Here is a 14,283-nt window from a genome sequence, read left to right as displayed (position 1 = left end):
GGAATGTACATGCTCGTCTCCATGTGACGTGGAACACATATGGACTCGAAGGCTGCGCCCAGCGTCTGCGAGAAGACGACGAGTTCTCTCGACTGTGTGTTGGGTGGACAGCTGACGCCGGTTCCTCTGCAATCGTGGAGTGGTTCTCCGCGGCTCGGACGATGTGTGCCTCGCTGACAGAACTCACCATCCAGTGCCCTAGGCGCGTTGAGTCGGTGAGCTCTGCTGCTGCGGTTGTGTCCTTTTTGGAGGCTACAAATTCTCTGAAGAAGCTCGTCGTAATTCCGACACTCCGCTCGGACACCTTCGTCACTGCCGTCCTCAGCGGCCTCGCCCGCAACAAAAGTGTCTGCGACGTGGAGATCCACCAAGACCTCTCCAGCACCCCTGACGTCAAGGCTCTTCAGGCTGTTTTTCGTGCGAACCGAACCCTGCACCGCCTCAAGTTCGCAGCATACTGTCTGGGCAGCAAGTCTGTCGGTTTGCTGACGCGTGCTCTAGAGGACAATTTTGTGTTTTTGACATTAGAATTCAAAATCTTCACTCTGCGGGACGATATGCGACCTCTCCAAAGCGTCCTGAACCGGAATCGGTCTTTTCTGAATCGCGCCGTGGAGTACGTGCTGGGCACGGCAGTGGATTCTCGGTCAGTGGGAGCTCTTGAACTACTCTCCGCGTGTGACTCTCTGATCGATGCAGTGTCCGATGCCTCAGGCAAGACGCGCGACGACAGCAAGCTCCTGGTGCTCGAAGCAGTCCGCCGACAAAACTCTTCTTCCGAAGTGTTCAACTCAGTGCCCACGTGAAAACATGTGGCAAGGAAATTGCAATTTCAAAAACAATGATCAGCTTAGACGATTGTGCTGTGTGAGTGGCATCGTTTTCCTAAAAAGCCAGCAATGGATTGTTCATGATTTAGAGCACAAATCAGGTGGCGACAAAAAAAAACGTAAGTGGTATGTTTTCTCCTCTGATCCGTCTTTTTCTTATTTTATGACGTTCTGCTGTCGTCACGAAAAAAGAATTTAATTGTAATTTTTTACAGTGGATATTGGAGAAACCGTTCCGCATTTTCCGACGGTGGTATACTTTTCTGGAGTTTAATGTTGAGTGGCTTTCTTAATATTGTCGCGCGCTTTGTGTCGACAACAAAGCAGAGGGAAAGAGTAGCGCACAGGTAGAAGAAGCTACTCGACCTCACCTTACTGAGCTCTCTCTCCGCATTAGAGAACGTTTTAAATAAACGCTTCAGTACGTGTTGAGTACGTAGCAGTTGTGGTGGAGGTGCTGGGATGATCACCACAGAACCATCTCGACTTCGCTGGAGCCGTCGACGTGCCGGACTGTCCGTGTTGCCCGTAAAAATGAACCAAAAAGGCTACGCACGACAGCCAAGTTCGGCAACGCCCACATGGGAGCAATACCGTTAACCGCCGACCTTTTCTGGACTGGCAAGGGAAGACATGGATGAGTGGCTCATCCATTGCCAGCGGGTGAGCAAATGCAACCTCTTAGATGCCACCATTAAGCTGGCCAGTTCTGTTTGCTTTTAGGGTGGTGCCGCGTTGGCATGGTTCGAGAACCACAAAGCGTTTTTAGCAAACGTAGCAAGGACAGCGTGAGGCTACACAGATCGAAGGACCAGCATGGAGATGTAGTAAAGCCAGCCTGGCTAGCGGAACAATGTGTTCAGCGCCAGCGCCAACAAGAAGCATCATTTCGAAAAGATTTCATCATAAAAGCATTCCGACTAAATCATCAGATGCTTACGCAGGCTGGCAGCATCAAATTGTCTGATCGTCCGTCCAATTTTCTGCTCAGTCTTCCTACCCTACTGCACGTTTTTTAACAGCTTGTGGGAGAAGTAGACGCGTACGTCCAACGTAATTCGGGCTGAGGAGCTCGTAATAAACAGTATGACGCAGGAGTGCCTGTTTTGCTTTGCTTTTGCTAAGCATAGCTTCTTTCTCCTTGTAGCTGTAGTCCTCCGAACTCAAGACCGCAAATCCACCTTCCTTTTATCAGACAGCAAAAGCTTTATGCCTGCAGCGTTTAGTGAAGCCACTGTCCCCGGAACGTCAATGCGTGGTCCACACGTGTAACGGAAGGGCAGTGATTCCACGCCTTCCAGAATGCATCGGTCAGCTTCGGGCTTCGTCCTCGCCTTTGAGGCAGTGCATCGCATCAGGGCGAGCATTTCTGTCTTATCGACCTTTGGTTGGGTGCAGAATTTCGGCCCTCGCTCGAGGTTGTTCAGGACATCCGAGGGCACTGTGATGCCACCTATCTGGCGAACCTCTTGGCGGGCGGGCGGTGCCGCACGTTTTCTTGGTATCGAAAGGAGCGAAAGGAACCTTTGCCAGGTGAAATCGGTAATGCGGTCGGCGATTTGAAGTTGTTGGTGCAACCTACGGCGGTGTCCTGCCGGCTGGCAGACTTGGTCGCAGGCGATGAACAGACTTTCTTGGAAAAGCCGTACCTGTCGCCAAGCCTCCCACCGCAGGATGCGGCACAGGCGCAGCCCATGTCCGCGTGATGGTTGGAACGCGCCTACGAGAAGGGCCACAGCAGGGGGAAGGTAGTCATTCTTGATGGCAAACATGAGCAACCGAGCACGGCATGAGGCCGACACAAGCATCGCGGTAGACAGGAAAGGATTTCGGAGAGCATGAAGAACGATAGAAGCGAAAGGGCCCGATGTAGAGAGAGAGAAATACTTTATTATGGCAAGTGTGTTGACCCCCCTTGAGTCCCTGGACCACCGCACGGTCCGACTCTACGTCGGAAAGAAATGAAACTCAGAAGAGCGGAGAGTTGGGCTTGTTGGTTCAAGATCATTGTGTTGGTTTACGATCTTTTTGTTGGTTTGAGATCAGCAAAAAACGCTGTGTACGGAATTCCGCTTTCGTGTGGCAGGTCCTAGGTAGGGCAGACTGGATGATGTATTAATGGCAGGTTGCGCGAGCACGCTAATTCTCAAATACTCAAAATGCCACTGTGGAATCGAACTTAGTCATTCACCGCCCAAAATGCAAATGCTCTCCCCTGCTTGACAAAATCCGCATCATCAAGAAATATTTCAGCCAGCACGCTCGAGAAATCTGGGCAGCTTTTATCGCCAATAAAAAAGATCACACTTGTGTCAGTGCACCGTCTATCAAATACTTTCAAAAGAAATCGCTTTTGGGCATAAATCCTAATACTGGCCAGCTACCTCCCCGATGTGCCTTAGTTAACCCCTGTTGGTGGTGTTCCTGTTTGCTGTTTGTTTTCACCAGTTCATCCCCCTTTTTTTGTTGCCGTTTGATCGCCCCTTTTCTTCCTTTCGAAATGAGCACTTGCCTTTCAACTCGCCACTTTCACTACATCCTTGACACACGCCCGTAGCAGTTAAAAAAAAATGTTTCCCTTGTTATTGTTTTTCCTTGTTTGTTTTCATCCGGTTCCCCTTTGTTACCCCCGTTCACCTTATTGCCGGTTCGTCTCTAGTTAAGTTTCTCTTGTCGTGAGCTGAGCCCGTGCCTTTTCTCGCCATCTTTTCGGGCAGCAAGTTGAATCTGTTTATCTTGATTGCGGGGTTGCGGTATGTATGTATGTCTGTATTTCTGAAATAAACGCCAATTGCTAGTCAGCGCCTGTGTTGTGTTCTCGCTCCGTCCTGTGTTAGCGATGTTACCAATATGATTGTAAACCGACAAGCCCAACTTTCCACTCTTCGGAGTCTATATAAACACTATTCTAACGCTGTGTTCGACATGTTATTTTAATGATCAAGCAGTTACTGGAGAACAAGTACAAACTATTATTTACTATGGAGTTCAGATCATAACCAAAACATCTTCAAGCGTTGTGGCTCAGAAATTTTCCCACTTTTCGTGCAGTAATGATGTTTTTTCAACACGAATTTCCAGTTAAATATATGTGAGGATTCCTGCTATAGACAGCATGCGCAGCCCAAAAAAATTAATGAGAAAACTGTGCGTTACCTATCCGCCACTATTACTTACGGCACCGTTAACGGCTGGCTATATAAGTCGGACGTGATGTTCTCCGTTTGAAGGTACGCGTGGGAGGTGCATGTACGAATATTGTTGCATTTTAGTGCGTGTCGCCCTTGCTGCCCCATTCTCGTTGCAAAGTGTTGATTGCACCTTTGGCAGAGACAGTCCTGGTCTTGCACGATGTTATGCCTCAGCCCCCTGCCAGCCTAGGTGGATTGGAACGTCGACTCTCTCGTCCGGCGTAGCCACGGCAACGGCAAGTCTCCTCTGGAAGTAGACAGTGCACCTTTGGCAGTGCACTCTGTATACATGCCGAAAATAGCTCTCAAGGCCTGCCGTTATGGACATTGAAGAGAGGACCCGGGTGCCATCTGGTCCAAAAAGTTACTGAAGACACTTAGGGAATTCTAAAGTGTGCTTGGCGAAAGCCTCGACTGCAGCGAGGCGTCTGGCGAAGGAGCGGCAGTGCAGCTGCCACCGCCGACGCGCGCGCGCGCTCGTTCTACCCCTACTGTGTGACGTCACGGTTGCTATGCACAGCTGCGCACCCCACCGGTGCACCGGTTGCCAAGGTGGGAAGGAGGTCCCAGCGGTAGCAACGGAGCGCCGCAGATCCCCGGCAGTAAGAGAGGAGACTGCGTTCATTTCGAGGAAAGGAAAGGCGTCTTATCAACTCTGTGGTTTAGTGGAAACCTCAATAACACTTTAAGCTAATTCCGGCGTTCATAGATGCTCTCTGACATAGACAGTGCTGTAGACTGCGTTGATTTGAAGGAAAGGCGCCTTACCAACTCTGTGGTTTAATGGACACCTCAATAGCACTTAAAGCTAATTCCGGCGTTCCGTGCAGCACTCAGGCTTTCGCCGTTCAATACTTTAGTCGCTAAAGTTGCTCGTAATTTGCTTTCGCAACCTTCCGGGCTTAACCAAGCTAAGCCTCTGCCAATTTTTTTCTTCTATTCCTATAAAGTTTAAGGCGACTCACTCGTTCCTGCACAACTCCTGATTGCAGCGGCTCCATGCGATTACATCTACACGTAAAGACGTTCATGCACCAGGGACAAAGGCATGGTAAAAGCAAAGGCAACAGCCAGCGAAGGGAGCACCTCCTCTGACCGTTGTATAGCCCGTTCAGGCTCCATTTAGCCCGCCAAATCACATCTATCATACATACAGCCGCACGGGCACCCAACGCCGATGACGTGATGTCGGTGACGTGGCAAACTTCAGTATTTTGATCGCATACGCCCGTCTCGCATTTCAATATTTCAATATGGCAGCAGAAGAATAAAAGAACAGCTCAAAAAGATGCGGAACAATCAGCAAGCCTGTGAGATACCCTGAAAGCTCAGGGTAGCGCAGACTGAGAACACATCAGCTACAGATCGCGGAATCTAAAAATTATTTCAAAGGCAGAGCACAAGCAGGCTCGGCAAGAAGGTTTAAAGTTTTTATAGTGCGCAAAAAAAAAAACTATTCGAACATGTCAATACAAGGAGTAAAAGGTGAAATGTATAGTGCGTGACAGCTGGTCAAATGATGTCTTAGATCTGGACAGTTTCCACGCGACTCAAATCAAGCAGGTATAACGTAGGCAAGAACTTTCAACATTCAGTACGACGATGCGAGGAAAATAGAGCGAGCGCCAAATCAGACACATGAGAAGCAGGCAAAAAATTCGTCGTATCGGTTAAATACGAAAATACCGGCCTTGTTCTGGAACGATTAGCTTTTTCCGTAAATGAACTTTATGGGACTCCAAACCGCACAACCGTAATCTAAGTCCGTGCGAATCAGAGTTTTCTAGGTAACTTGGGTATCCAGGGGATAACAAGCAAAGTGCAGTGCATAAACCGAGTCTCTGGGGGCTCTGTTAGAATGCCTTCGATGTGTCTATACATTGACATATTGGGCGTGATTTGTATTCCAAAACTCTTTATAAGAGACAGTCTGTGAATGAATGTGGGAACAAATTAGATGTGCGCCTCAAGATTTTCATGAAAGCAGTTTTGGATAAATTAATCATCATTTCTTATTTAGCACCGTACGTAGCCATATGCAGAAATTTGCTAAATAATCGTTAAGAAAGGCAAGAATCTCACATCTCAGGACGTCTCCAATGAACAGCGGTGTTCTCTTCCCACTGAGGCACGTTTCGCTTCTCACGTAACACTTAGAGTAGGCGATGTATTGCTACTCGTTGGCCCAGGTGAGAGCACACTGCAACTCCGCAATCATGCACGCGCTGCACATTGTACATTAGCTGCAGGCCGCAAAGTACAGTACAGGGCGGTTTTCAAATCAATTCAAAAGCAGCAATAGAGAACTCCATGAGCGAAAACAAAGTAGAGGGAGCGTTACGCAACACTTTGTAAAATACTTCCCCTTTTTCCACCTAGTGCTGGCACTTAATGCATACAGCAACACTCAGACAGTGCGAGGTGCTTACAGCTGTTGTGCGCCAAAACTAAATTTCGATGAGGCAAGAGGGGCAAAGAGTCCACGTTAGGCGACACCCAAAATCCAAGCAAGTTGTTCTATGAGTTCGTTTCGGGCATTCTCGGCTTGGATAAGCGTAAACATGGGAACATCACAACCTCAGTGTCAACAGCCTTGCAGCAGCCTTTCTCATTATTCTGATACATAAAGTTTCACAGTTTCCAAGCTATTTCCAAAACAGCTTCTAGAGGATTAAATAGAACAATAAACAACATAAACAGACTAGAAAATTACGGGAATCTTGATGTAACCATTAGAGGAATTCGCAAACTAAGATAAGTGCAGCCCCACATACATGGAATGGGCACTTTTGTTACTGAACGTCAAAAACACGAACAATAATGAAAGTCACAAATGGCAACGCGAGATCCTTTCAATGGAAGCACGAAAAAATAATGCAAATTTCGGCGGTGGTGGGTGAAGGCTATTCCTCTGAGTCGGTTTTTCCAGGTCAAGCATTCATCTTTGTAGAAGTGACCTTGCAGGCGTCCCTCTTGGCCATATGTTTCGAGCTTTCGCATTGGAACGTCCTAGAGAACGTTCCAGCATGCATTAAAGGAACGTTGATATAGCTTCTGCTAGACTGGTCGGAGCTTGCGGGACAGTGGTAGAACGCCTCGCGAATGTAAAAGTACTGGCTGTGCGATAAGCTCCAAAAGCTTCCTGTCGCTTCAACCTTGAACCAGAGCGGCTCGGAAAAGGACTTGAGCACCGACGAAAGGCCCAATGAAGCCGCCACTATGACTACATCGCCGAAGGTAGAGGGCGCATTTGTGCCACCGGCAAGGTAGTGCTCTCGGAAGCAGCCGACGAGATGTTTCATACGAAGGCGACCTTGGTCCGACCACAGCCCCGTCTCGCTGAGGAGAAAGCGCCAGATGGATTCCGCCAGGGACCAGGGGATGATGGGCGTGTTGAAGACGTCTGTGTGGGCGACGTCGTTCCGTATGAACGCATAGACGACCGGAGAAGTCAGGATGTTTGTACCCTTATGGAGTGAAAGGTAATGCCGGCCTCTTCCACTGGTTTCCTCCGCACTGCTTGGTAACGGCAGGCCCCAGCGCGCCAGGCTGAGCCGCGCCTCGAACTCGTAGGCACGACCATCGAGAATCCTCTCGAGGAAGCTCTGCGTCAGACTCGTCTCCCTGATTGCCAGACGAGCGCTTTCCCACGGCATGACCAGGGCCATGCCGGCAAAGAAGGTGTCCAAATATTTTTTGTCGACGCCGCTGAACAATGAGCTGACAATGTGGTCGGTCTGTATGGCCTTAATGATGGAATTCACAACTCCGGTCACCTGGACCTTCTTGTTCGGCGTAATAAACTCGTCCGTGTTAAATTATGTCGCGAATGCTCGGCATCAGCTCGATTTGGCGCGAGCAGAAGATTAGCCTGTCTGACTGAGTGTGCACGGCGGGCCAAGCGAGCTCAACTAAACCGTTGTAGACGCTGCATGCGAGCAGGTAGGAGGCTCCAGCGTCACTCACGCTTTCTTCTTGGGAGGTGAGGGCGCCAAAGAGGGCGTGGATTTGACCTGTGCCACTCACGCTGACTTCTGTCACGTACTTCAAGCCGATCGATGTGATCTCTAAAGCTTTCCTGATGTCCCACTTCTGCAAGAGCGCGGAGAGGTTAAGGGCAGTGTAGTGCTCAACTTTGACGCCTGCCGGGTTAGGAGCTTGCAATGAACCCGCAAAAGTAGTCACCTCGGCAACTTTTACATACTTCCCAGCAAAATTATTGAGCTTCTCAAGGGAGTCGTTAAGGCAGTGTTTAAACCGGTGATCATTCAAGTCAAGGAGTGGCTTCAGGGAAATTGAAATAGCACTGTGTCCTTTTAAGGTGACCGCCACGAGGGACGGAATACTGTACTTGAGATTGCTGAGGAGGAGATAGGCAAGCAGATTCGTGGTTCCACCATCCCGCAGGTATACTCCGCACGTGCTGACAAGAAATGTGGCTAGCTTTCCGACCACGGCGTTTTGGCCCGCACCCGAATGCAGACATGAATCGAACATGGACCTCAAGAAGGCGCTCACCTGGCTTCGAGACCCGCTAGGCGTCATAACGGAGCTGGGCTTCATGCCTTGGTTCGAGCTGAGGGGCGACGGTAAGGTGCTGGATAGGTTTCCCATCTTACGCCAAGCATTATTTGAGCACACGAACTCAAAGAAGCTGTCGCAAGGCTCCAGCGTCGCGTTCACGTATCTCACGAGTTCCGTGACTTCGCCGGGACAGCAGAAGAGTGATCCACCACCGTCGCCCGGCGAGTTTCGTGTGGCCACGGTCGTCTTCAACACCAGAACTGCGGCGAACGCCAAAACGACGAGGACAGCGAAGCAAGCCATCAACGGCGCCGCACCACAGCCGCGGTCCACTCGGCGGAAGACAGCGTCGGGGGGAGCCAAGATGGCGACTGGTTCTGCAGGTGCCGTGGCAACCGAGTCTTCATCATCCAAAGCCGACCGTATGGGAGACGTCTTCGTTCCGGGCGCTCGCAAGCCCTTGAACGCAACGGCTGCATTTAGTACTGCGGGCGAGGTTTCCTGGTGCTGGTCCAGATGCAGCTCGGCATCGCTCGGCGTCAAGGCGATCACCATTGCCGAATGGGCCTCGGCCAGGACTCCTTTCTCTGCAGCTTCAAAAGGCTGCGTTCCAACTGTCTCGTGGTCCTGGGGAGATTTATCCGATGAGGAAGACGTCGACGATGGGTCCGAAGGCGTGGACGGCGAAGACACCGCAGGAGACGTCGGGTGTCGGAGACCGGAACCAGACGGCAGATTCGTTTGCTCGTGCCTTTCCATGCGGTTAAATTCAGCGCCGCACCTTCGGTACCTTTTGGAGCCAGCCGAATTCTGGCTGCAACACAGCGCAGCAGCAGGACAAGACGTGGCTCGGCGCTCCGACACAAGCTCGCGCGGGAATCCTGGAAGACACGTGGTAGCGTTGGAGAAAAAAGAAGTGCTAGCGGATGCTATTTTAAAATTACTCCTTTGTAATAGCCAATTTTTTTTTAAATAACATCCTCGCCTCAATATCGTTATTAAAAAAAGGGATCTCAGCTTCTTCGTTCTAATACTAGTACGTATTCTAATACCATAGTCCTTCAATGTTTTTTTTCCCCCGTCACGAAACTCCGGCCTGAGTTTCATATAGGGACAGCGCGCGCCGCTAGTGGCGCGACTGTCGGTGGGCAGGTGGGCAGCTAAGGTATTTAAATATTTATACAGAAAGAGCGTTGACTCACAGTGGCGGAAATGAACTAGAAAACTAACCAGTAAGTATTCCGGTCATGAGGACGGAGAAAGAAAGAGCATTAAACGACAGGTTAAAAACGCGGAAGTTAAGAATTGGATGAATTCAATGGAAAAGAAACAGTGTAGAATTGTATGGATACTGGAAAAGGCAGATCAGGAAAGAATTTTTCTATGATAACTCTAGAGGCAGTGCCCTACTTTTTGAAGCTATGTCAGGGTGTCTTAGAACGCGCCGCTATAAAAAGAAATTTAACGAAGAAGATGACACATGTGCAGTGTGTGGTAGATCTGTGGAAACAATTGAACACCTCATAATCAAATGTGATGGTATCCATCCGGATGTCGATGCAGGCACAGTCACTTTTCCTGAGGCCCGAGGGTTTAAAAATAACAATGGTCACGTAAATAGATCTGCAGTGGAAGTTAGCAAAAAGCAATTGGAGGATTGGTGGCTGAAAAGCAGAGATGTGGCATAAGGTTAGAATTGTAGGAAACCGTAGGTAAAGATGATGGCAAATCTTAATGAGAATTGCCAACACAGTAAACAAAAAAATAGTAAAGAAAGAAAAGCTGACCATGGTGGCAATTGCCACCACCACGTTTCAAAGGGGGCGCTCCTATCCGTCCGTCCGTCCGTCCGTCCGTCCGTCCGTCCGTCCGTCCGTCCGTCCGTCCGTCCGTCCGTCCGTCCGTCCATCCATCCATCCATCCATCCATCGATCCATCCATCGATCCATCGATCCATCGATCCATCCATCCATCCATCCATCCGGGCACGAATGGCTGCGCGAGCCCTGTTCGCAGCGGCTCTCTTCCGCCCGACAGGCTCATATTCGCTTGGTGCTTATGCTTTCTGGGGATTGGTATTTGGCCTTACGATGGACGCTACTATGTTGGTTGTCACCTGAAAGCTTGGCTGCAGTATGGGTACACTGAAAATCCTGTGAGATCGACAGCGGCCACTAGTAAACCTTGATAGCGGCTGTATTCTGGCCAACAATTAACGCGCTTGCTTTCTCTCGTTTCTTTTTATAAAAACGCCATTTTTGTACATGGGTCTAGCCTGCTCATTCACTTTCAGCGCAACTGTCCAGCAATATCACTCTGGAAGATCGAGCGTAGCGGTCAGTAACATACCTATATGTCTCTGAGTTACGCCTGTCTCGGCTGAGTCCACGCTTTCATCTAAGTGCATAAGACGGCTCACATCTGGCGTTTACCATGTGAGAAATACTGAAACATCCCTAATGCTGAAAACAAGACGTTATGGCTGCATCTTAAGAACAGGAATACGCGCTAGTAAAGCGATCACGTGAAGAATGCAGCGGCAGTTTGTTAGCTCTATCTCAATTTTTTTTGTTCTATTTGACACTTCGGGAGGCGGCAAAGCCAGCTGCTCAAGTCTTACTACATAAGCCATTTATTTACACTTTGTCACGCTGTGACTACGAGGGCGCTGGCGAGTGCAAGAAAATTTTTATTTTTTGTTCATTGCTCGGGTGCTGGCTTTGCGCTACCAGAATAAGAGACAAGCTGTGAACGGTTGCGCAATAAACCAAAAATGATCAATGATAGGAATCAGGGAGCAACTTGTACAAAAGATAAAAAGTGGCAGGGGTTTAACGTAGTTAAAGTTTAAACCGAGCAGGCGTGCGAACAGATGTGTTTACCCTGTTTGGCTCGTGGTTTTGCTTTTCTGGGTCATCGGCATGTCTGGCGACGATACTACACTCAAGCTAATCTCTGATCGAGGTTAAGCTTGTCTAATAAGTGTTCGTTCCACAGCTGGAAGTTGATGAAGAGGACGGTGTGCAATGCGCGCAGCGGAGAGTGTGTTGCAGATCAACACGATGCGTGATCGGCTGCTGGGATGGCATATGGCTCTCGTGCAGTGGCCAGCGAAGCTGATCTGTACGCGTCGCCGGGGGTTCGAAACCCAGTCTCGGCAATATTTATTTAATTTCTGCACCCTCAAATTCAGGGACGCCATAAGGTTCTTGGTTGGATCTGACCCCCTGAAGTAGTGCTTTCGCACCAAAAGTCGTGAGCACATTGAAGAGTACAGCTGTCTGAAATGTAACATCGTCACAGATTCCTGCTCAAGTACGTTGGTAGGCCTTAGAATATGCGTGGGACGGCGACGAGCCTGAGTTCCAGCTTCTCGCGTTGCAGCGACACTGCTGCTCCGTTGATCGCAAACTCGTGAGATCAAATTAAATCCGCGGTGAAAACGCCTCTCTCAGACACGGACACGCTTGGAGTCGAACACGCTTTCCTGTCGGGGTATCGCCCGCTCATATTTTACGCTGTTCGGCGTCGTTCGGCAGACCGAACAGCGAAGCCTTTTCCTGCGTACCTCCGTGGCAGGAGTGGCAGCCCGTCACGCAGCAAGTATTCGGCATCGCAGGTTTGCGCGTCACGTACTTGTTTTGCGAACGAAGGCAAAGTCAGAAGAGAGAAAAATTCAGGGGGCACTTTGGCTCTCTAAGGTGCTGCAAGGCGAAAGCGTTTCCTGGCGCACTTAGTTTTTTTTATTTTTTTTATTTTCCGTAATTTATTCTTATTCCATTTTTGTTTCTTTTCTTATTGTTTACTTCATTTTTTTATTTTTATTCTATTTCCTTGTTTCTATTTTTTATTTCTTTTATTTTATTTATGAAACCCATGATTTCACTAGATACGCCCTTATTCATCCTCAAACACTGAGCGTTCGTGGTGGAGTGGTAGCGTCTCCACTCCAAATGCCAGAGGCCCTGGTTCGACACACTTTGTTTAAAAGTAGTGACGCCGAAACGCGCACACATTTGCTAACATTCTTGGTCACGACAGTATGAGGCATTAAAGGCTTTCGCCTTACTAGGGCCATTTTTTTTTACCTACACTGGCTACACTGGTGTAGCAAGTGTAGGTAAACAAAAATTGGCGGGGGCTAAGCTTTGGTTAAGCCTGGTAGGTTGCGAAAGCAAAAGCGCAGCGCCTCCGACTGAAGGAACGCACTGCGCCGCGTCTACAGGTCACGCGTGGCTGCCGGCCGCCGCTGCGCGACGACTCAAAGCGTCTTCGGTAATGTTTTTTTTTATTTTGTTTTTGATGCTGTTGCGACTGAGAGAAAGACACATAATCTACAGCTGGTATGACGTCACAGCGGCCGTAGCGTCACAGGTGTGCGGCGCGGCGTAACTGCAGCGGGGCTATCTGAAGGAGCGAGTTGGTCACCCATATTTACTCCGCAAAAGGTCAAACGTAACTGCGGTCGGGTCACGCGAAGGCTTGAAAGTGCTAGTATTGCTTTCGCAATAAAAATGGACCTGCTATTAGCTGCCACAGCGCCTGCGTCCCATTCCGCCCGTAGACTCACGGCTGTAGAGACGCTCGCTTGGTCGCGTCTTTGCCCCATCCCTCATCCCAGCTCTTCTGGCTCGGAGACTAACCAGCCGCTGCTACGATTCAGGGAAATATTAACACATTATAGCGACAACCACCGCCTTTTCCCGGCCCCTGCAAAAGGGCTGAGTAAGACGGAGGAGCGAACTTTAAGGCGCCTGCAGACAGGTACTCTACTCTGTCCTGGAATCTTAAAGCATTACGATCCTAACACGGATGGACGATGCCCGCACTGTGGGGAGACCTGTGATATCTTCCACATGGTGTGGGCATGTACTCAAAATCCCCACCTCCCCTCTTCCCCTACCCCTTCCAGAGAGGCATGAGAGACTGCCCTCCTCAACTGCTCCTCGCTTGAGTCCCAAAGGGCTCTGGTGAAACGGGCGAGAGACGGGGCCTCGTCATGCAGTGTCCCGGACTAGGGACGCCGACCATGCAGCGGGGCCACTCTATGCCTCTCCGGAGTGCGAGACGAGCACCCTAACCACTCCGCTATGCCTTATATGGGTACTGTAAAAAATGGTACTGCAACTTTAAATAAACCCTAACAACATCCATGCGATTTCATTCCTGAAGTACGCTTAGGTTTTTTTTCTAAACCCTGCTCCAAGCTAGCTGGGACACCCTGTATATAGCGGTAGGTTATATTCTGCGCATTTCCTTACGCAACATGTATCAAAATGCAGTGTCTTGAGCGGTTAGTATTCGATGCCAAGCACTCGAAAGCAGCGACTGCCGAAGGACAAGCGCGGAAGGAACACACACGTGTGAAACTCGCAAATGCTTGGCGCTCTACATTCAACATCTTTTTTTCTCAAACTTCGCGGCCTTTGCATCGGAATTCGTCACTGACACCATGGGCGGAAGGTCAATGCCAAATGCCTTGAAAATTTAAGCCTGAATATACAAGCGAAAAGCGTCAGTTATGCTTGGTTTGAGGTCATGGCTGTCGCAGTTCGCGCACAGTGCACTGGGAGCACCACGCTAACGGTGGAGGCTTTCGGCCGTCCACCCACTGCGGAGGCGGAGGAGGAGACGGAAATCGGCGCGGTTAAAATTCAGGGGGCACATTGACTCCCTAAAGTGCTGAAAGTCGAAAGCGTTTCCTGACGCTCTATTTGTCTTTTTTTTCATAGATTATT

The sequence above is a fragment of the Amblyomma mixtum genome, chromosome 1 (genome assembly GCF_055824585.1).
Source record: "Amblyomma mixtum isolate Tamu chromosome 1, ASM5582458v1, whole genome shotgun sequence".
Classification (NCBI taxonomy): domain Eukaryota; kingdom Metazoa; phylum Arthropoda; class Arachnida; order Ixodida; family Ixodidae; genus Amblyomma; species Amblyomma mixtum.
This window is presented reverse-complemented; position numbering follows the sequence as displayed.